Below are 24,251 nucleotides of genomic sequence, written 5' to 3'. Positions count from 1 at the left end.
TTTTTTTCTCTTTTCCATTTGGATCAAAATGTATTGATGAATTTTTATAGTTTAAAAATATTGTCAGCCATTTGTCAAATAATTCATGCAACAAATACTCATTTCATAACCACTGTGTGCCAGCTAGGCCCTATGTATGCCATTGCTGGAGATTCCAAAATTGTTATGACAGAGTTTTTGCTCTCAAGGAAATCATAAGCCTAGTATAGAAAGAAGAATAATATGAAGAAGAAAACACAAAATTAAAATATCTAATCATGGGGTGCCTAGGTGGCTCAGTCAGTTAAGCATCTGCCTTCAGCTCAGATCATGATCCTGGGGTCCTGGGTTTGAGCCCCGCCTCGTACTCCCTGCTCTGTGGGGAGTCTGCTCCTCCCTCTCCCTCTGTTCTGCCCCACTAGAACTCTCTCTTTCTCAAATAAATAAATAAAATCTTCTAAAAAATGTCTAATTGTAAGTTCCATAATAGAAGAAGGTACTGGCTACTACTATATTGGTGCTTTTGGACCCCAGAAGTAGGGTAACTAATTCAGGCTGGCTTGGAGAAGAAGAGGCAGCAGGGGCATATTTCACATGAGGGTCACCAAATAATGACATGCCATGATGAAAGGGTTAAGAGGGGGTCAAGTTTATCACATAGTCAGATGGTAATATCTTAATAAGGGTGACTGTCACATGAAATGCTTTTAAAAGAGGATTCTAGGATGACCTGTAGGCTTCTGTGCTGGTATCCTTTAAAAAGACAGGAATGCCACTTTGGGACAAGATGCTATCTCCAGTCTTGGTCACGTTGAGTTTGGTGTACCTGTGGCTCTACTAATGGGGGTGTCTTGTGATAGATAAGAGTTTGGGAGACAAAAGCAAAGATCTTAGTTGTGTGACTTTGGATAAAGAATCAAGAGAGGATGTAGAGAGGGAGAAATGGAGCCAAGAACCTGGGACAGTGCTCAGAGGAAAACACACATTTAAAGAGACACTGGAGAAGAATCCATCAAGAGACAAAAATCAAGAGTGAGTGAGGCCCAGAAGCCAAATGAGGGAGAGAGCTGTGATTCAAGGTTCTGAGTACTACAGAGAGTTCCAAAGAACAAGAGCTGAAGTGCCAGGGTAGTAGCCAGACATTCTGTCCAATCTGTGTATGAAGGGAGAGCAAAGTAGGAAGGGAAGCTGGGAAGATGGGGGGAGAAGATGGGAGTTGGGGAGCAATAGCACTGTTAAGGCATTGCTAAGGTCCAGGAGTACGTTACTAATATCCAGAGGAAACCCACAAGTACCAGATGTTGGAGTCTTGCTATAAAGGCAAGTAAGACATGTATCCCTGCCCTTCCTGAATTTAAGATGTTATGGGAGACAGGCAACACCCAAATGACTAACTAAAGAATAACTACTTTTCTTAAACTCCTTTCAAACTTGACTCATGGTCACAGAATGTAATATGTCAGTCAGATGGCTCTCAGCAATACATGCCTGGCCATCTGACACCTGAGCTGAGGGCCCAACCAAGCTCAGAGAGTGTCATTATCACAGAGGTTCTTGTCCTCTGTTACATTCAGTTGCACTTCAACAGTTCTGCTGCTAGACTCATTAAATGCTCTCTATTCCCAGCCACCCGAAACCCCTGCCAGGGCAATATTGTCATCCGAGAGCCTCTTATACATGTATCTGTCCCAACAGAAAAGCAATGTCTATTCAGAGGACAAATAGACACAGATTTGCTCCCTTCAGGTATGTAAGCCACCTAGTTGCTTGCATGCTCCTTCGTCCTTGATATTGTTTCTAGTATATGTTTTGTCTCCCCGTGTGAACTGTCAACCCTTGTAAAACTGGGAGATTGAGTCTGGTTTTTCATATGCCCCACAGATTCCAGTGCTCAGTACTTTCTATAGCCTGTGCCCCTTCCTCCTTTCTTTCTACTTTGAATCTGCACATGATGTATGGAACTGAAAGGGTGATCTCGGGACCAAGAGGTGACAAACACAAGGGAAAGGTCAAAAGCATCACCAAGTTTCTAACTGTGACATCATCAAGCTTCTGAATCAATGCCAACAGCCAGCTAATACAATAATTTATGAGAGAAAAAATGCTTTTTGGCCTAAGCCACTTGTAAATTGAGTTTTCTGTTTCCTGCAACTATATGTCATCTACCCAGCATCCACCCTCCCAGTTCCTCATGAGCAGAATCCTGACTTTGTTTTTTTAAATAATAAATTTATTTTTTATTGGTGTTCAATTTGCCAACATACAGAATAACACCCAGTGCTCATCCTGTCAAGTGCCCCCCTCAGTGCCCGTCACCCATTCACCCCCACCCCCCGCCCTCCTCCCCTTCCACCACCCCTAGTTCGTTTCCCAGAGTTAGGAGTCTTTATGTTTCTATCTCCCTTTCTGATATTTCCTACCCATTTCTTCTCCCTTCCCTTCTATTCCCTTTCACTATTATTTATATTCCCCAAATGAATGAGAACATATAATGTTTGCCCTTCAGAATCCTGACTTTGTTCAGGTATCTTCCCTTCCTCCACTTTGCTAGGTGCCTCAGGTGATGCCAATTCCAGCTCCGGTTCCAGGGGTGGCACTGATTGGTCAAGTGTAATCCCATTACCTTTGCAGTGTTAAGGAATCAGTGAGGCATGGTGGGGGGTGGGGTGTGTGTTTGTGTGTGTGTGTGTGTGTGTGTGTGTGTGTGTGTGTGTGTGTGCTGAAATCCGTTTGGAGCTTCTGAGACCGATGAGTAAGAGGAATCTGTCTCTCTCCTTCTGGGGAATATAGCTGTCACATATTACAGTCACCTTGCTGCTCCCCTGAAGATGATGCCAACACAAATCTTGTTATCTTGTGGGGCAGCAAAGACACAAAGATAACCTAGGTCTTTGTGGACATTATTACCCCCCTGCCCAAACCAAATGGCTTAGAAGGCTGCCTAAGCCTTGAGCTTCCATGCTGTCACAATGTGAATTTCTTCATTATTTCATGTAGTTTGAATTGGGGTTTTTTCTACTTCTCCTGAAAGCACCTTTGCAGATAATGAGGAGATTTTTTTAAAGTTCAGTTTGTGAGGAACTAACTCCAGCTTTTTATCAGAAAAGGTACATCAAGCATCAATGCCTGTGTATTTAGCATTTTCAAATGCTGAACAATATCAGTTTCCTCCTTCCTGAAAGTAAAAACTTTAGATATAGTCAAGGGTCTAGCTCAACATGTGTCCTGAAGCAAATAAATGTTAATTTTATACTGGTCAATCTGACCCAGCCAGAAGAGCGCTCTGATTTATTAAATTTGTGCCTCTAAGGAAGATAGAGAAATCGATCCAATAATAGACTATCTTCCTTGATGGAGTTTTAGGGGGAAATGAGCCAATGAGAAATAACATTCTCTCTTCTGATAAGACTTGAGGAAAAGATATGAGTGATTCATCATTGGAGCTGGGGCTGGTACAGATGGCATTTCCCTGACCCCTAACATTTCAGTCCCCTCTGGAACTATAAAGATAAGGACTCCAGGGAATGATCTGTGGTTGGTGTAATTAGCACTAATTAATTAATTAACACAAATAATTAATACTATGTCTTAGAATCATTTCATCCCACAGAGAGGAATGCCTTGAAACCTGCAAGCTTCATACAGGGGGCACAGGGCTTGGCATATAAAAGGCACTAGAGATGATGTGTAAGTGGATGAACGAAGGAAGCTAAGGCAGGTAGGACTGTTTCTATAGTTTCTTAGCCCAGTAAATCATCTTCTTTTTCTTGTTTAGATGTTCATTGATGAATATAGCTGAACTATGCAGGTGGTTTAGGGAGACTCAGAGTGGCCTGTCTGAGGTCACTGAGCTATTCCAGAAGCATTCTACAGCACACTGCCTCAACCCCTGGGCCAAAACCTTAAGTTCAGAACTTTTTAGAAGCTGTGGGCTAGAGGAGGGCTCTGGGTGCTTAGGCACTCTGGGTTTAAACACACACTACTGGCCCCAGTCCCCAAGTCTGTCATGCTCTTCTGAGAAGATGGCTGCATGAGGCTGTCACCATTGCCATGACAAATCCTTCAAAAATGCTCTTGGAATGTTCCAGGAATATAGCCACGTCCCTCACCCACTCAGGGTGAGATAATCTGGAGACTATGTTCCCAGACAAAGGTATCAAATGTCCACCTTGCTTTTGAGGCTCTTTAGAAGATATGTCTTCCTAAAAGGCTTAGATCTCATAGTTATTTGAATGCAGGTTTCCCCCACTACCTGAAAGTAGATCATCCCTATGAAAGCTTTCATAAGCACAAATGGAGTAAAGTGAAGAAGGAAGGAGCAGTTACCATTAATTTACATGAAAACATTTTTAAGCATTCTCAGACCCCAAAAATAACCTCTCTTAGGCTTTTCTGATACTTTAAGATACATCTTGCTAACTGACTCATGAAACAAATTGAAATAAAGCCCAGATGCTCAGAGGCAAAGTTCAAAGCTCTGGCAGCTGAGATGCTGAGTGTACTTCTCCAGAAGGAACAGGTGGGGGGCCCCTGTCTCTGCTCCAGGCCATCAGCCTCTGTAAGGGGGATTGAAAAACAAGCACAGACACACTCTTTTCACTTTTCAACTTTTTTTTTTTTTTTTGTAAAAATGAAAATCCTCTTTGGATTTCTTTCAGTTAGTAAAAACAGGTACCAATATAGGTCTTTAGTAACAGCAAAGTGGAATAACGTGAACTTTCAAAATGTGGAGGATACTTACCTCACACTTGCTTAATAAGCAGAACCATGGGGCACCTGGGTGGCTCGTCAGTTTAGCATCTGCCATTGGCTCAAGTCATGGTCCTGGGATCCTGTGATTGAGCCCCGCATTAGGCTCCCTGCTCAGTGGAGGCCTGCTTCTCCCTTTCCTCCCGACTTGTGCTCTCTGCTGCTATCTCTGTCTCTCTCTCCCAAATAAATAAAATCTAAAAAAAAAAAAAAAAGCAGAACTATAATCAGACATGTATTCCCAATTTCAACCCTTGAGGGACTGAATAGTTTTACCTGTTCTAATATAACTGTAACTTCTGTGAATGCCCATGATCTAGCACGGTGAAACCTCACATATTGCTCAATACAATTTGTGGAATTAATGAATAAATTTTGTGGATAGCTACAGTGGAAATAGACATAGGAGATTCTTTCCTAATATCTAAGTACCTCACACTTAAAGCAATATATCTGGCAGGCAGTTTAGGTGACAAATTGGATAAGAAACAACGTCATGGGAGGGAGGATCTGAATGCTGAAACTGGAAGGGTTTTCTACCTTGCATCTCATAAACATATATTACATTTGTTGTTTATCCTATGAGTTATTGGCATCGTATTAGGTGCTATACATATGACATCACATTTTATTCCCACAATGACCTCATACAGTGGATACTATGGTGGTAGATGTCATAATTAAAAATAGTTGGGTTAAAATTAATATAGAAATGTCTAGTTTTTTTAGGGTTAAAGATTCTTTTGGTAGGTGAAATTTGCTGGCAAATTCTTGTTCTGAAGGTGAGGAAAGTCAGGACCGAGGGGACGAAGCCATTTTCCTATAGTCACATGGCTAGAAGTGGTCTATGCACATGCTTGGCCACTTATCCCATTAGAGGGATAAGAAACTGATCAGATCTCAAAGAGGCTGGGATGCCTGGGTGGCTCAGCGACTGAGTATCTGCCTTCAGCTTAGGGCGTGGTCGCAGAGTCCCAGGATCAAGTTCCACATCGGGCCTCCTCTAGGAGCCTGTTTTTCCCTCTGCCTATGTCTCTGCCTCTCTGTGTCTCTCATGAATAAATAAATAAAATCTTTAAAAAAAAATCTGAAAGGGGCTGCAAGAATAGAGAGAATTTTGAGTCAGGTGGACACTGAAAATACTTCAAAGCTGTAAAGAACTCTGGGCACTACTAAAACCTGTCTTGGCATGGGTTTGGCTGATATTTTGTCCACTTCCAATGAGAAATTTTCAACTCTTTCCCTGTTAAAAAATATCTGTCACGCTTTAATCCGAGTCATCAGTAACACTAGACTTGTGCATGAAGAAAAACGCCAAGGAAGAGGGATGGAAGTTAAATGCTTCCTCTGAACTACAGTGTTATCATGAGGACAATCTTGTTTAATCTTCACAACACAGATACCCACTCTGCTCCACAGGTTCACTCACAGGACTTGTGTGTCTTGAACTCTGTGCTGGGACTTTCTCTTCCTCCCAGAGGGCCCTTCAGTACTACCACCATCAGCCTAAATCCTGCTTTTCCACTAATGTTAGCTCAAAGCTACTCACCATTCCAGCATGCAGTGACAATTCCAACTGCTAGCACTTACGGAGCCCTTACTGTATGCCAGGCCCTGTGATAAACATTTTAATTATTTTTTTTTACAGATTTTATTTATTTATTCATGAGAGACACAGAGAGAGGTAGAGACATAGGCAAACGGAGAAGCAGGTTCTCTGTGGGGAACCTGATGCAAGACTCGATCCCAGGACCTCCAGATCACACCCTAAGCCAAAGGCAGACACTCAACCGCTGAGCCACCCAGATTCCCCTAAACACTTTAATTATTATTTAACTGCCACAATAATGCTATGTAGAAGGAACTACTGCTAGTTTACCAATGATAAAGCCAAGTCACAGAGCAGGTAAATAATATCCTGTGGTCATAAAGCAAGGAAGTTGCAGAAGAGTCATCTCTTTTTACTTGTTGGTCAACCATATGTTTCAAAAATCTATTTGATATGGGGGCATTTAAAAATAGTCCCTGGTGTTTTATTTCTGAGGTAGTTATCTTCGAGACACTAGAGTACCTAGATTCAAGGAAATGCACCCACTCACAGTAACTAGTTGAGTAAATCTCACATGAATAAACTGACTTTTGGAAATTTCTGTTTTCAAGGTGTGTGTTCATCCTACTGCATCCTTATTTTTTTGGTACTTGACTAATACCCTAATTCCTCAACAGAGCTTTTGGATGCAACTTAATAGCTGTGGAATGGTTTTAGTTTTATCACAATAGGTAGTTGTGATGCTCTGAAAAAGATTTTTAAAATGTAAGATATGGTTTGATAAATAAAAAATTAAAATCATGATTTTAAAGAATATCTAATGACATAAGCTCATGATATAGTTAATAAGAGCATGGCATAATGCCAAATATATGATATCCACCCATAATTTAAATTTAAAATATTCACCTATAGATACATATTTTAAAAACCTGGAAATAAATGTTAAGAGTGGTTAGCTCTAGATGATAGAGTAATAGTGTTTTTCATTTTCTTCTTTATGCTTTATTTTCCAGATTTCTACAATGACATGAATTGCTTTCATAATCAGAAAACAACAGAAAAGCATTCTCTAGCAAAAGGAACTAAGGCACTTTAAGGGAAATGTCTGAGTTCATGTCTAAGGCAGGAAAAGTACAAGGTGAGGCTTGACATATTTTTTCAGAAAGAAAGGAAATGCTCAAAAGCTAATGGGATTGTGTCAAAAGGTTTCAAGAACCAGATCAAAGGGCTCCCACTAGCCAAAGTCAGAACAATTAGAGCATCAGAAATAATGAGTATCACTAATGGCAACACACTGAATAATAGTGAGAGAAAAAAAGAGAAAGGGAAAAGAAAGGAGAAGAGACAAGATAAATGTTATAATGATCATAAAGATGGTTATAAACACCATCTCACAACCGCCAATGTAATCATTAATTAAGGCAAGAATAATCAACAGATGCTAAATCTATCAGGTGAAAGGTTTCTGGGAGACTAGATAATGTCACTGTACAATTTATTTACTGCAAAGGGAAAGATTCCTTCCTTTAGCAAGGAAGAGATTTGGCAGATCCTACCCTAGCCAAAAGATCAAACTTCACACCACTAAAAGCGGAGCAATCTGACAGCATGTGCCTTCTGATACGATGCAACACGAAATTCACAACATCTCTGATGTATTCTTGGCAAAAATATTTAACCTGAATTCAATCAAGTTCTAGATTTGAATCGAGGAGAAAGAGAAAACATGAGCAAACAATAAGACAAATTCAGAATGTGATATACCTTGTAAGACAATTGTCTTAGATTCTTCAAAATGATGGTGTAATAAAAAGAGTAGCATTGCCCTTTCTCATATTTAACATGTCTTGGTCTTTTAGAGCAGTTTTAGGTTTACAGAAAAATTGAACACAAAGCATAGAATTCTCATTTAACCTCTCCTAATCCCTGCAATTTCTTTTATTATTAACATCTTGCATTTAGTTTCTCATATTTGCTGCAATTGATTAACCAATATTAATACATTATTATTAACTAAAGTCCATAGTTTACATTAGGGTTCACTATTTGCATTGCACAGTCTATGGGTTTTGACAAGTGTATACTGTCATGCATCTGCCATTATAGTATCATACAGAATAAGCTTCACTGTCCCCCAAGATTCTCTGTGCTCCATCTATTCATCCCTCTCTCAACCCATTCACCCCATGGCAACCACTGATCTTTTTACTGTTTCCATAGTTTTACCTTCTCCAGAATGTCAGAGTTAGAATCACACACTATTTAACCTTTTCAGACCAACTTCTTTCACTTAGCAATATGCATTTAAGCTGGGATTACTCTGAAAAGTGACCAAATAGAGTAACACATGAACTTACATTAGATCCTAATTTTTAAAAAAGGGGGATATAAAAGACATTCCTGGGATAATTGGGGTAATTTTAATATGGAAAGGATAATGGGTGAAATTGGGGGAATTATTAATCATTGCTCAGATATGATCATGCCTTTTTGGTTAAATCTAAAAAACGTCCTTATTCTTAGGAAATGAAGCTAAAACATTTAGACATTAAGTATCCTCATGTCTGTATTTATTCGCAAGTGCTACAACACATATGTATGTGTTTGTATGTGTATGTTTGTATATATGATTGTATATATCTGAAGAGTGTTTGAGAGAGTCAGAGAGAAAGAGAGTCTTTTGCAAAATAGCACTATTCCTGAAACTAGAAAGATAGAGGTACTACTATCACTTAAGCTTCTGTATCTGTTTGACATTTACCCCTTAAATATTAAAGAATTTGCCTGCCTTTGCTACAAAGTCTTTTTTGGTTTAGTTCTGCCAGAATCATTAGCTGTGTTCCCTCACTATGACTCGAAATCAATAGGGCTCCTCACTTAGTATGGATTTGAGGCTCAGATGCCTGTGGTTAGTGCTCCCAGTAAGTATATTAGTGGATAATCAGTTGTTTCCAATTATTTACTATTACAAAATAATATAGCAATGAAAGTTCTTGTATATATATATTTGTCGGCATTTTGTGTAAGAGTTTTTCTAATGTATTATTCTTAAGGGTTGTATTGCTAGCTAGATGAAAGGTATGTACATCTTCAAACTTACTGGATATTACCAATGGATTCTCCAGAGGGAACTAATTTTATCTCCATGAGATGAAATGAATGAGTTTCTATTTCTTTTCCATCATTCATTCTCCCATTTATTTATTCAGTCAACAATCTTTATTGAGCAACTCCTTATACCAGGTACTATCCTCGGTACTGAAAACAAAACACAGTCCTTGCTTTCAGTGAACTTACATTTTAAAAGTAATGGTTGGGGAAAGAGGAAGACAAACAATAAACAAATACATGTGTCAGGTGGCTGTAAGTGTTGTAAAACAAAGAAAGCAGGGTAAGGCATAAAGTGATTGACAGTGCTATTTTAGGCAGACTGATATGGTAACCTTGGCCAGTGGAGCAGAGCCACAGGCCCACCTTGAGCCACAGAAGATTATTCCCAGGCCTTGAAACCTTACTGGATTTTAATATTGTTTAGTATCTATGATTCCCTTCTACTTTCCATTTTCTCTATTTTGTAACAGTGATGTCTATAACTGTCCCATCATTGTATTCTGGAAGCAGATAACTTTTGTAGTTTCATGGGTCACATGGAGAAGAATGTTGTACCAGGATGGATCATACCCAGAGTATCTGCCATTCCTGGTTTAGATAACTTAGATAATGGGATATGGGATGTGGGAGTTGACAAAATTTAGATTTTGTTGTTGAATTGATTCTTTAATGGGTTGAGACTTATAAATACAGGAATTGGGTGAATGCATTTTGCATGTGGGAGACACATGAACCTTTGGGGGCCAGAGGGCAAAGTGCTATAGGTTAAAAAAATGCTCCCTAACTCCCACAAAGATTCACATCCTAATTCCTAGAACTGGTTAATTTTACCTTATTTTTAAAAAAGTTTTTGCAGATGTGATTAAGGACCTTAGCAGTGGGAGAATATTTTGGGTTATCCAGTGGATCCTATCTCCAATTATAAGTGTTCATATGAGAGAATAGGAAAGATGATTACACAGGGAAGAGGAAGAGGCTGTATAAGCACGGAGGCAGAGATCGCAGTGATGTGGCTCCAAGTCAAGGAATCCCGGTAGTACCAGAAGCTGCCAAGGCCAAAGAACCAATGCTTCCTAAAGCCCCTAGATCATGCACAGCCCTGCTGACATCTTGATTTGGGCCTAGTGGTACTGATTTCAGATTTATGGCCTCCATATTTGTGAGAGAATAAAGTTCTGTTGATTTAAGCCATCCAGTTGTGGTCAGGAGCCACAGGAAACTAATCCAGGCAGTCGGGGAGGTCACATTTCATACACTGGTACTTGAGAAAAGAACAAAGAGCAAGGGAGTGAGCCATAGGGCTATTTGGGGAGAACACATTCTGGAAAGAAAAAACAGCAAGTGCCTAGGAAGGCCCATGCTTAGAGTCTTAAATGAATAGCAAAGAAGGCAGTATGAATGACTGTAGTAAGCAAAGAAAAAGTAATAGGAGATGAAATCAGAGAGCTGCACATAAGGGACAGAAGATGTTGCCAGACCTTGCAGATGGGAAGGCACTGAACATCTTGAGCAGAAGAGTGCCATGATTTGACTTAGGTTAGATTCCTTTTCTGGGTGCTATGTCCAAAAGAGACCATGGGGAACAGGGTGAAGATAGGGAGCCTAGTTAGGAGGCTCTTGCTAATGTCCAGGAATGAGATGATGGTGATTTAAACATGGATGGTAAGCAGTGGAAATAGTGAGAAATGACTGGATTAGGAATTTTTTAATTTGTAGATAAATTGTATGTGGAATGTGGATAAATTGTATGTGGAATGTGAGAGAAAAAGGGGGATAAGGAATGACTTAACCTGGTTTTTGGCCTGAGCAACTGAAAGGAAAGCATTACCATTTCTTAAAACAAAAAGACTGTGAGAAGAGCACATTTGGAGGGTGAAGAATCAAGATGTTAGCTCTGGATATGTAATGTCTGACATACCTATTAGACATTTGGGATGTTTAGTAGGCAGTTGCTTCTCTGAGGACAGTATCTCCATGCTGGAAATAGAAATCTGCAGGTCATCAACAAAGAGATGGTTTAGAACACATTGGAACGGATTGAAATCAGCTAAGCAGTGAGTACAGATAAAGATGAAAAGATGTCTGGAGAACTTAACCATGAAGCATGTCAACACATAGACATCATCAGGAAGAAGAGAAACTGGCAAACAACAAAACAGAACAAGACAAAACAAAAAATAAAACCAACCAAACAAACAAAAGCTAGCTCTGAAGGAAGGGCTGGTGAAGTGGGAAAAGAACTAATTAGTGTTCTGCACTAAAAGGCAATGAAGCAGTACCAGAAAATGTCCCAAGGAAATGATTTTCAAACTGAAATTATCCATCTAGACAATGTGTCAATCAATGTGAGAATGATCCAATATGAATCCTAGGAAACAGGAGGCCCATTATGGAAGAGAGGGAGAGGGAATTCCTAGAACAATGGTGAAGGGAGAGGACAGAAATCTCTGGGAAAAGGATGCTTTCTCTAGGGGAAAATGGAATTGACAGTTATCTGATATGCTTGAAAATGGATGTGTGTATACATGAGTGAGTGTGTGTGTGTGTGTGTGTGCGTGTGCGCAAGCATGTGAGGGGAGGTGGGGAGCAGGAAGGAGGAGATGGGCTAGTTTTAATCTACATAATGGTGGGAAGTCAAAAGTAAGAGCTAAGATTGATAAAACAAAATAGCAGTTTACGAATATTATTCACCTAAATATTGAAAGAAAAAGCTAAAGAGGTGAAAGTGGCTGCCATTGGGGAATAGGAATCAAGAGAGGGAAGGAGTGAGATAATGGGCTTTGGTTTTTTACTTATAAACCTTTAAATACAAAAAGAATTATGTGCACATACTTATTTTAAAACATTAATTTTAAAAGAGCAAAATATAGGTATTCTGTAATCAAGTGAGCACAATTTCTGGGGAATAAAGTCAAGTTAACTGAAGTCTGAGCATTCAACAGAGTTTTTCAAAGGGCAGCAATCAGGGGTTGGTGAGTGTATGTTGGGAAGTCTTGGGGGAACCTGAATGGAAGTTCAAGAAAGAATGAAAGAAGGAGGAGTTTTTCAAAGGGCAGCAATCAGGGGTTGGTGAGTGTGTGTTGGGAAGTCTTGGGGGAACCTGAATGGAAGTTCAAGAAAGAATGAAAGGAGGAGGAGGTGGAGATGGCTTGTGTTTTCACCGTTTTAATTCCAGAACTTATCTATTTCTGTTGTGGTCTGTATTTATTGTGTGTGTCCTCTTTAAGAGAGTTTTCCTACATTTTCCTTTAAAGTTATTGCCCATGCTTTCTTATTACTTTAAATTTGTTAAAATGATAACTTTATTTTAAAATAAAAGATGAAAATAAAATAAAATAAAATAAAAGATGATAACACTCAAACTTTCCCTTCCCACAGTTTTCTAACTTCCTTGTACAAAAGATCAAATCATTTTTTTTTTTCCTCAAAGAGAGGGTATCTATCAAATATTCCTTTTTTGGAATGTCTCATGGGATAATTTGAAACAGCCCTCTAGCAACTCTGATATATGAAAGTATTCATTGTATTTTTATGGGCTGAGAGTTCCCTTGAAGGAAAGAACAATAAACTATATACTTCACTAATAATCAAAAATCTTTATTCCTAGAACTATCTGCTAAATTGTAACATAGAGTTCCAGAACTCCATGTGGTTGCTTAACTCTTTGCTGCTTAAAATGCTTGAAGTGTGGTCCATAAACTAGTAGGCCAGTCTCCTGTGGGAACTCATTAGAAATACAGACTCTCAGGTCCTACCCTACACCCACTGAATCAGTCTGCATTTTAACAAGGACCCCAGATCATACCTATGCTCATGAAAGTCTGAGACGTGTGGGCTTAACTCATGAGACAGAGAAGCACATAAGAGACAAATCTATAATAATTTTCCTCTTCTGAATGTGGTTCTCCAACTTGCCTGCCCATTGGAATCACCTGGAAAGCTTTCAACACTACTGATAGCTTAGACTCACTCTCAGAAATTCAGATGATTGGTCTGGAATGTACCCTGGGCACTGAAAAATTTTAAAGCCCCCCCCCTTGCACCAGGATAATTCTAATGTTCACACAGGTTAGAAGCACTGTCCCAGAAAACCTATAATTAGAACTGTTTTCAGCTGCAAGTAAGAGCAAACCCTCATAGCAGTGGCTTAAACCAGTGGTTCTCAAACTTTGCTGTACATTAGAGTTACTTGAGGAGATTTTTAAGATCCTGATGCTTTCTGCAATCCAAGAGATGGGCATAGTTTTATGGTAGATATGTTGACTCTGGCTTAGTAGTTCCATTGTGTTAACTAGTACCCAGGTCTTCTCTCCTCTTCTGTCTTCCACTGAATGGAGCCATAACCAGGTCTCTTTGCAGCCTTTGCAGTCATGCACCTCAGTCCTTGCCAATGCAACATGAGTAGGAGTGTGTACTGCTTCTGGGTCAGCCCCATAAAACGTCTTAGGTGTGCTCCTCCATACTCTTTCTCCTCCCTCCTGCTTAGAATAGTCATGACCAGGACAATCTTAACTCTAGAGAACAGATGGTTACTAGAGGGGAGGTGGTACAGGATGGGTGAAATTAGTGAAAGAGAATAACAAAACAAAACAAAAAAACAAAAAAGAAGAGGCACCCATCAATCTGAAACTCCCATGATGGGCTATTCTGTGGAAGAGAAACAATCATCAGATTGTGTGTGAGGCATTTCCATTATGTCCACCTTACAGATGAGGAAGGTAAGACAGAGTAAGGTTCAGTAACTTGCTCAGAGTCACACCCAGAAGGTGGCAGAGAACAGACTTAAAATCAAAGTTTTCTTATTTTAGAACCCAAGCTCTCAATCATATACCATGTATCTTTCCATGGATTTTTGAAATAAGAGCACGCATAGCTGGAAAAGATAGGGTTAATAGAATGTGGAGTTAAGGCAGAAAACATCTGTGCTTTAAAGACAGAATATTTGATTCTGCATTTTTTGGCTTCTTGCTCAGTAATTTTTAACTGTAGGTCTTTAGTTCAGCAATCAGGTCTTTATGCTTTCTTCGCTCTCACATGTTTTCTGTGTGCTCACGTCTGTTCTACGTGCTGCTGCTATGACAGTCTTCCTAAAAAACAATCTTCTTATGGTACTTCCCTCCTCAGAAATCTCCAGAACCTACCAGCTAAAGTTCAAATTCCTCACCTTGGTCCTGAAAGCCCACCTCATCTGGTCCTAACTTACTGTCCAGTCTTTTCCTACACCAGCACTCTGCTCCACCCAAATATACTTATCCCACTTCAGGAGCCATCAACTTTCAGGGTAAGAAAGAACTTGAGATTTAAGCAATTCAATAACCATCTGTATCAGTTACCTAGCACTGTGTGACAAACCATCCTAAAACTTGTGCCTTAAAATAGGATTTATCAGTTCTGACTCTTCTGTGGGTTGACTGGGTGGTTCTCACTTCGGGTCACTCATTTGACTTCATTTGACTTCATTTGGCTGCAGCTGGTCTGGATTCCAAGTCAATGAAGGCCATTCTCACAGGACTGGGGGGCTTGATGCTGTCAACTGGGGTGCCTCCCTCCTTCATCACATGGGTCTCCCTCCATAAAATGTCTCATTCTCCAGTCTTCTCCACATGGTTTCTCTCTCCACCAGATACTCTGGCTTCCTTACATCTGGCTTCCAACAGGAGAAAGGCAGAAGCTGCTGGGCCCCTTAAAACTTAGGCCTGTATCCTATACAATAGTTCCTTGTGCCACATTCTACCAGTCAAAGCAATCACAGGGCCAGCCTAGATAGACTCTGTCTCCTGAAAGAAGTGGTAAATAACCCGTGGACTTCTTTGATTTCCCATGCCATCTCATTACTTCTACATCCTCCTCCCCATAGTCTCACCATCACTACCCAATATTCCTTCTTAGAATAGCCACATTACAGTGTTTAAGGTGGAGAAGGGGGCAGCTATGTTTAAATTCCAGCTCTGCCACCTATCTACAATGTGAGCTTGAGTGACTTACTAGACCTCTCTGTGCCTCAGTTTGCTTAATCATAAATGATGCAGAAGGGGGAGATAAATCCCACTTTCTTGGGTTGTTATGAAAATGAAACGAATGACAATGCATTCACTGGCTTTAGCATATGCTTCATAAATGTGATCTGTTGTTCGTGTTTGGAGGACCTAGTTCCTCTGAGTTGGTACAGAACACAAAGGAGGCAGGCTAGGCCTGTGGTTTAGCCTCCAGGCCAGAGGGTGTTAGAGGAAGGGATGTATATAACCCTATGGAGTAATCCTTGTATCAAAATGTCTCAATTTTATTAAGATTACAGGGGGGATATTTTAGGAGAAGGTGTCTAAGTGCTGCTTTCTCAGCTTCTCAAAGTGTTCCCCCTAAGATAAAACCTCTATTTCTATGAAGCTGGAAATCCAACATCCTATGCCCTAAAAGGTAATCTCTGAATCACCTGAAGTTCAGTTTTCCTGATTTAATAGTGCTTTAAAATTCATCCTATTAAGACACAGATCCCCAGGATTTCAATGCCTTTTTTCACAAGGGTACTTTTTAGATCCAAAGGAGAAGCCTGCAGCAGAAGCTTGTCTGCAGGATTCTAAATATTGGCAGTTCCGATGTCGGCACACCGCACACTCAGCCCCGAGCAACCATGATTTACAGCAGCAGAGTCTGGGCAGGAAATCCAGCAGCTCTCGCTACACATGACAGAACACAGAGCCCAAAGCACACAAACCATGTGGCAAGAGGAGTGGGGTAGAGCTATAAGAATAAATTGGGAGCCAAGGCCAGACCTCTGCGGGTATTGCTAGTCCCTCTCCCTGACCATTAGTCATGCTCTGTGGCCGTGAGTCTTATTTTTCCAGTTCCAATCTTTCACAAACAGGTTAATCATTGCTCTAAGAGAGAGAGGAAGAAGAAAAATGATTTAAATTCACTCAGAGGCTGAGAGTAATCATACTAATGCATTAGTTCAGATGTTATTTTGGGGCAAAATTGCTATTAGTCTGCCATAATTCATCTGAAAGTTCTGTAATAAGCTTTCCTGCCATTATTTATTATTTTATAGCACCAAATATGCAAAGTGTAGTCTGAGAGATGAAAGTGGTATGCAGAGATTCTGCAATAAATTCACTTAGTGTACTTATTGTCTTCAATTCAAGTAATATTTTTGGATTACCAAGTATGGATATAGCCTTGTGCCAGGCACTGGCAAGGGGATGAGATACAGAAAAGAGAATCAGATGTTTATTGAGCCCATACTCTGGTCAAGGCACCCTGAAAATATGGGAATTCTAGTGGGCCCTGGGAGTCACAGTCTGCCCTCATTTGCTTATAATGTAGGTGTGGGGATGGCATGAACAGACAAAAATGGGCAACATATGTTTTTCCAGCTACATAAGGTATAATTGACAAAAATTGTATATACTTAAGTGTACGATGTGATGTTTTGATTTAATGTATACATCTTGAAATGTTTAAACGAGCTAACTAACATACCCATCACCTCACTATTATTATTTTTTGTAAGAACAATTAAAATCTGTTCTCTTGGCAAATTTCAGGCATAGCATACACTATTACTATTGTTCACTAGTCACATGTGGCACAATAGCTTTTCAGAATATATTAATCTGGCATATCTGAAATTGTATACCCTTTAGTGAATATTTGCTCATTTCCCTCACCCTTTAGCCCCTGGCAACCACCATTCTAATCTTTTCTCCTAAGAGTTTGGCTTCTGTAGATTCTACATGCAAGTGATATGATGCAGTATCTATCTTTCTGTGTCTAGCTTATTTAACTTAGCATAATGTCCTCCAAGCTCATCCATGTTGTTGCAAATGATAAGATTTCCCTCCTTTAAAGGCTGAATGATATTCCACTGTGTGTGTTTTACATTTTCTTTATCCATTCATCCATCAATGGATGCTTACATTGTTCCATATCTTGCCTTTTGTGAATAATGCTGCAACAAACATGGGAGTGCAGATACCTCTCCAGCACTGTGATTTAATTTCTTTTGGACATATAGCTCTATTTTAAAATTTTGAGGAATATCCATACTGCTTCCCATAACAACTGTACAAATATTGTACAAAGGTTCCCTTTTCCCCACATTCTTAGTACTTATCTTTTGTCTGATAACAGATGATTAAATAGGTAGGAGGTAATATCTCATTGTAGATTAATTTGTTTTTACCTGATGATGAGTCATGTTGAGCACCTTTCATGTATTTGGTGTCCATTTGTGTGTCTTCCATTGGGAAGTATCTATTCAGATGATGCCCTGGAATCATTGTGCTGAGCCAGTCCTATGCCTGCCCGAGCCTTGAGGGCCCCAAGTCCCAAGGAAGGGTAGGAAAAGAAAGTGGATGGCTGGGGGCTCAGCCCCAAAAGTTCAGGGAGGCAAACACAGGGGCTAGTTGAATTTGGCTTTGGAAAAATCCATCTCTGGATGCTGATCCATAAACTTCTTTAGGATCTCCTGCTTTTTCTGTTCATCTGAGGTTGAATTCCTCATAATATTTTGGATATTGACCCCTTATGAGATGTATGGTTTGTAAATATTTTCTCCCATTCTGTAGGTTGTCTTCACTCTGTTGATTGTTTCCTTTGCTGTGCAAAAACTTTTTTAGTTTGATACATCCCACCTGTCTATTTTTGTTTTGTGGACCCTCTTTGGGGTCATAGCCAAAAAAAAAAAAAAAAAAAAAAATCACTGACCAGACCAATGTCAAGAAGATTTTCCCTTAATGTTTTCTCCTAGTAGTAGTTTTATAATTTTAGGTCTTGGGTTTAAGTCTTTAACCCATTTTGAGTTGGTTTTTGTATACAGCATGAGATAAGGGTTTGATTTCATTCTTCTGCATATGGATATCCAGTTTTCCCAGTATCACTTGTTGAAAAGATCATCCTTTCCCAATTGTTTGTTGGTGGCACCCTGCCAAAGATAGATTGACCATACACATGTATTTATCTATGTGTCCTCTATTCTGTCCCATTGGTCTCAATGTCTATTTTTATGTCAGTATCATACTGTGTAGATCACTACAGCTCTGTAGTGTATTTTGAAATCAGGCAGTATAATGCCTCCAGCTTTGTTCTTCTCCCTCAGGATAGCTTTAGCTGAAGGCAACATATTAACATTAAGAAATACCTTGAGGCTAAATGAGAGTGTGGATTGTAAGCGTGAGCTCCTTTTGTCACAGAAATCTTTTCCAAGGAGCAGTGACGTAGAATTTGAATATAATCTAGAGGGGTAAGAAGCATGGGCTCAGAGTCCAGATTCAGGTTTTGGCTCTATCATTTACCAGCTGTGTTAATCTACAAGCTGCATGACTCCTCTGTGCCTTGGTTTCTTCATCTGTAAAATGGATGTGAGTGACGCCTACCTCAGAGAGTGGTTGTAAAAATTAAATGAAGAAATAATACTTCAGCTGACTGCAACACTAGTGTCATTCAAGTGCTAGTTATATAGTTTCTTGTGGTTCTGATGGGCACAGAGGAAGGAAGAGCAACATCACAGGCTTATGGTAAAAGACGATATAAGCCATCCATTACTGGACAAGAGTAAATAGCATGGGGTTGTCCCAGTCTCTCCCACACCCCATCCTTTTGCTCACTTGGCTCCTGAGCCACAGCATGTGGCCAATAGAGACAAATGGAGGGGGACACAGGATTTACACTGGTTGATCTCTTGGGTTCCCTTTGACATTCTTCAAGAGGTTCTGGTGGGGTTTGAATTGCTTTTCAATTACTCTTGCCTTCTAATGGCTCTTCGTTTAGCAGTGACACAGGGCGGAGACTGTCAAGAGGGGCTTCTGGTTATTTCCTTTTAATCTGAAGTGATCTCAGCCACATCTGAACCCTTGGGCCACTTTGTTCGAATTATGTTTTTTTAATTCTGGCTTAGTCTATAACTGAGTATGTTTCCTTTTGCACATTGGATATGTCTCTGATAAACCCCATAAGGGTTAAGGCTAGGCCTCATGTGCTTTGTATTCTGACTACAGCCCTTTCCATGGAGTAGCTTCTCATCATTATGGTTGAAATTAGAAAAAGAGTATTTTCTAGGTTCAGTGATAAGCCCACTACTTGGAAAAGAAAGTTCAAACCTGAAATAGTGGAAATCTTAAGAATTTTATAACCTGATCTTGAGCAGGATTTCTATTCATTCCAGAAACCATATGGGCATCTTTAATTTGAAGTAAAAAATGTGACTACTTGTTTTTTTTCAGTTGCTGGCATTGGGCAGAATCAAGAAGCCTCGGCCAGCCCTGGTTTCCTCCCGAGGTATGGCACTTTATTAAGAATGTGCTAGAGCTGGGGCTGTAATGCTGTTAATGCAATTGGTTTCCTAGTCAGATAGCTGTGAACAGAATTTGAAGGCAGGGATAGATCTTTTCAGATCAATTGCACTTGTAGCTTATAATGCCAAGAAACCTCTTCAGTGTACAGTATTTAAAAAGCAACTCATAATCCATATTGTAGTTTAGAAAATATCACAGGAGAGGAAAGTATCCAGATAAATTTTGGATTTCAGTTATCCTTTCCAGTGCTATTATTGTATAAGAAATTCTTATAACTGAAAATAAAGGTTTAGAAAAATAGTTTAACATTTGTAGCATTTAGTTCACTCCTTCCCACCTACTCCCCAGCCAGTGGGACTTAACAATGAGAAGGCAAATTTCAGTGGGGTCAATTGAAAGAAGGATTTTAGAGAAAAAAGAGGGACAAGGTTCTGTCATTAACAAAACAGTGTGACTATTTTGTTAAATGCCATTCTGAGGCTGGAGGCTACAAAATCGTGGCTTTCAACCCTGGCTGCCCATTAGAGTCATCATATCTTTTTCCTGCTTGTTTTTATTTTTACTTTTTATTAAAATATGACATATGTTCACAGTGAAGTATACTAATCCTAAGTGTGCAGCTTGATGAATTTTTACAAGGGCATCTACCTGTGTATACCATCAGATCAAAATATTTCTAGGACCTCAGAAGCCTCCCCAGAGGTAACCACTCTTCTGATTCCTACCACCATGAACAAATTTTGTCTGCTCTTAAACTTCATATAAATAAGAGCATAAAATATGCAATCTAATGCATCTGGATTTTTTTTCTTAACTGAATAGAATGTGATTCATCTAAGCTGTTGCTTGTATAGTTTGCTCTTATATTAATGTAATATATACATTATATTCTGTGTAGTAGTCCAACATATGAAAATATATCAGTTTATTGATTCTTCTGTTTGCTTTTTTTTTTCAAGGTGAAGCAAACAGATCGGTCTTTGTGTGCATAAAATATTTCTGGAAGAAACTGTTAACAATTGCTCTGGAAAGGGAAACTGAGTGATTACAGCCAGGGATGAGACAGAAATTTACTTTTCACATACAGCTCTTTGTAGCTTTTGATTCTGTCCAGTGTATCTGTTATAGATAATACATAAATTTAAGTAACTAAACATTTTATTTAAAATTAAGTCCTTCTTATGTTTCAATTCTGGAAGTTCATTCCCCCATTGATTGACATTTGGATTGTTCCCAGTTTTTAGTGATTATGCTTCTGTGGATAATCTCATACCCGTCTTTTGTGGCATAGACACCAAATTCTCTTGGGCATATAGGAGTGGAATTGCTAGGTTGTAAGGAAGGCCTATGTTTACCTTTAGTAGTACTGTGAAACATTTTCCAAGATGGTTATATTAATTAAATAACAGAGTTTTTTGAAAGAGTGTGAGAAAGCAGGTGGGGAATATCACAGAGAGAGGGAGAGAGAGAATCTCAAGCAGATTCCACACCCAGCACAGAGCCCAACATGGGGCTGGATCTCATGACTCTGAGATCATGATGTGAGTCGAAATCAAGAGTCAGATGCTTAACTGAACCACCCAGGTGCCCTGGTTATATTAATTTATATTCATACCAGTAATGTATGAGAATTCCAGGTGTTCTATGTCTTCTCCAATAGCTAATATTACTCGATTTTTAAAAGTTTAGCCTAGGAAGATTAATAAGATACCAACCACACAGAGACTTATATAATTCTTCTTGGGCAGCACTCACACATCACTACTTTTGGAAGTTCTCCCAGACTATTCCAATGTACAGTCAGGGCTGAAAATCATGAATTTGAATGATGTCCTTACCAGGCTGGCTATTAGAATCAATGGGAAAACTGTAGAAGATACAGGTTCTTGGGTCCTATCCCAGACCTACTGAATCAGATTCTCCAAGGGAAAACCTGTGGTTTGAACTAGATCCTGGAGTGATCTGGATGCAACAAGCCCTAAGTTTGAGAACCACAGATTTAAGACATGTTTACCAAAAATTTTAGCTACTTTTTTTCATTGAAAAAGACATGCACAGTAAAAAGCAAAGAGAAAATTAGTTAATTTGCATACACAATGGAAAGTAAAACTTCTCCTAACCTACACCCCCACTGCCCCTCCACAGAGGTAACTGCACTGCTGAGTTTGATGTTTTGTGTGTTTTCTAAAAATTTTGTAACATACCATATTTGTTGAGACACTTTATGTTGTATGTCTTTGAAAATCCTTTGTACACTGGCTTTAATTTTAAAAAGAACATGGAGAGAACTGATTTCCACAACTGAATAGTTCAGATTTAGCCCTGGTTTCAGGTACAGTAAGAGTTTGACAATCAAACTCAAGTGTCAATTTTTTACACCTCTTAGCTGTTCTTCTGATGATAATCAGGCCCATTCCTTTCATGGCAGCAAGATGGTGGCAGCCATTTCTGGCCTCAGAAATTCATCTCCTTACACATTGCCACCATTTTCTGGTCCTTTCTCTACAAATCCTGGTATTTTCTGTCTCACTGGTCTGAAATGGGTCATAAACTCATCCCTTATTGGCTGAAGCCTGTCTCTTAGCTCTGAAGAGTAGGTCATTTTACCAAAATATGTGATTACAAATGTGAGTGAATTTCCCAAAGGAAAATCAAATGAATGTTCTCGACAGAGTAATAATCATGGCTAACCCTTAATATCATTTACTATGTAATAGTACATTCTATAGTTATCAAAAACCCCTTTCAGAAAGCATGCTTCAGCCCTCTGGTCAAGATAGGTTGTCCCAGGGAGTCTGGCCTAAACCCCAAAGGTCCTTGCAATGTTTGATTTATTGTCTTCTTCCTCCTTGTCTTATTAGCAGGGTAATGGAGGGTATGCCAGGGCAGAAGCTGGTGGAATCTTAGAGGCAAGGGATGGTTGGTTTGGAGCGCGTGCTCCTTCCACCAACTTGGAAATGAATTGGCTGAATTCCATTTATTTCCCAATTGATAGGCACCCATCTCTTCCTGAAGCTGTGAGATTAGGCTATCTTCCTTAATAGCTATCCTTTGTACACATACTCTTGAATAGCTTCATCATTGACAATACTTGCTGCAGTAGCAGGGTTTGCAGGACAACTGTGATGTTAAGGATTAGCCTTATAGTCCCATTTAGCTCTTCCAGACAACCTCCTGGTCACCTTTGGTTAGGACTGGTTCTTCCTTAAGGTCACACATTAGGAAATCCAGGGGTCTCCTACTCTAACACTGATGCTGGGCAAAACTGTACCAAAACAAAACGGCTTCTGCTCTAAACGGTCAACATATGTCCTAGTACTGGCCTACTTAAGATTTACAAGCAACTCTGAAATTGTAAGATTTGTATGAGTAATTCTAAAAATGGTTTCCTTCCTATTTCTATTTATCAGTTGTGGCTGATATATTAGGTGTCATCCAAATGGTATATTAGGTGCTGTCTAAAACTAGAACAGGCATTGTCTTGGTTCAAATGGATTAACAGCTTTATTGGAGGTGGAAGGGATGGTAACAACATTGTAAACTGTTGTGTGTACTACAAGTCCCTTATATATACACTTTATATGACCTGTTTTTATATCATAACGCTTTTGATAGACATAACTTTTTCACTGGGCTCTATTACCACTATTATTACTATTATTATTATAAATTTGTTTAGTTTTTTCCACATTAACAGTGGGAACCCTCTTTTAACATTAATCTAGAACTTTCTAAAAGTATTCATACTTTCTGACAGTATTGGAATGTTTTCAGCCTATCTAGCGTTTTCTCTAAGATTGATTCCAATATCCACCAAGGAACTCTCGCTCCTTTTCATGGCAAATAGTGAGATGGGTCAGGATGTGGAGTCTATGTTGCACTCTGGACATGACTATGACTTTTGGCTGTAGGAATGACAGGATCAAAGGCACAATGTACCATAAAGCATGGTTCTCAACCCAGACAAACTTGTCCCCCACAAGACATTTGGCAAAGCTTGGGGACATTTTTATGTGTCATGACTGGGGAGAGGAGACTTGCTACTGGCATGTAGGGTCTACACTCTAGATGGCCAGGGATACTGCTAAATATCCTATAATATGCAGGATAGACACCACCACAAAGAAATATCTGGTTCCAAGTATCAACAGTGTTGTGGTTGAGAAACCTTGCCATAAAGCATTCACTCATGCTGATGCTTTCAATTTACCTGCTCTAGTTCTCTATCTTTGTTTTTGAAATATCTTATTGTATACAGGTAAGTTTTTAACCCTTTTGTGCATACTTACACATACACACAAAGCTATATGTCTATGCCTATGAAATTTGACATTTTGTGTTATATGTTACCACACTGAATCCTGTATTTGAATTACCGTGCTGCCCAGAAAAGCAGATATTATCCCCACTCTTCACGTAAGAGCATGTATGGTGCTCCAAGGGCTGCATTTTAGGTTAACTAATGTCATTTACAAACAGAATATATAAGCAGAAACATTATGGGAAAGTGTAGTGTGCTGGCCATGCTTTTTTCCCCCTTCTTCTTTCTCCCTTTCTTCTCAACCCTTAGT

At 39.4% G+C, this 24,251-nt stretch overlaps 1 protein-coding gene across 3 annotated transcripts in view; it reads right to left on the bottom strand.

Moving 5' to 3' along the window:
• Positions 1–24,251, bottom strand: part of GNG2 (G protein subunit gamma 2) — a 196,596-nt gene that overhangs the window by 152,831 nt on the left and 19,514 nt on the right. Inside the window, exon 2 of one of the 3 annotated variants that reach the window (XM_072761562.1) lies at positions 4,721–4,925. The exons of the other annotated variants lie outside the window; for them this stretch is intronic. The gene's annotated coding sequence lies outside the window, so the exon portion shown is untranslated. The remainder of the gene's footprint in view (positions 1–4,720; positions 4,926–24,251) is intronic. 3 annotated transcript variants of the gene reach the window in all.

This window comes from Vulpes vulpes, chromosome 6 (assembly GCF_048418805.1).
Source record: "Vulpes vulpes isolate BD-2025 chromosome 6, VulVul3, whole genome shotgun sequence".
Classification (NCBI taxonomy): domain Eukaryota; kingdom Metazoa; phylum Chordata; class Mammalia; order Carnivora; family Canidae; genus Vulpes; species Vulpes vulpes.
Note: the sequence above shows the minus strand (reverse complement) of the source record. Positions and strands in the feature narration are given on the sequence as shown.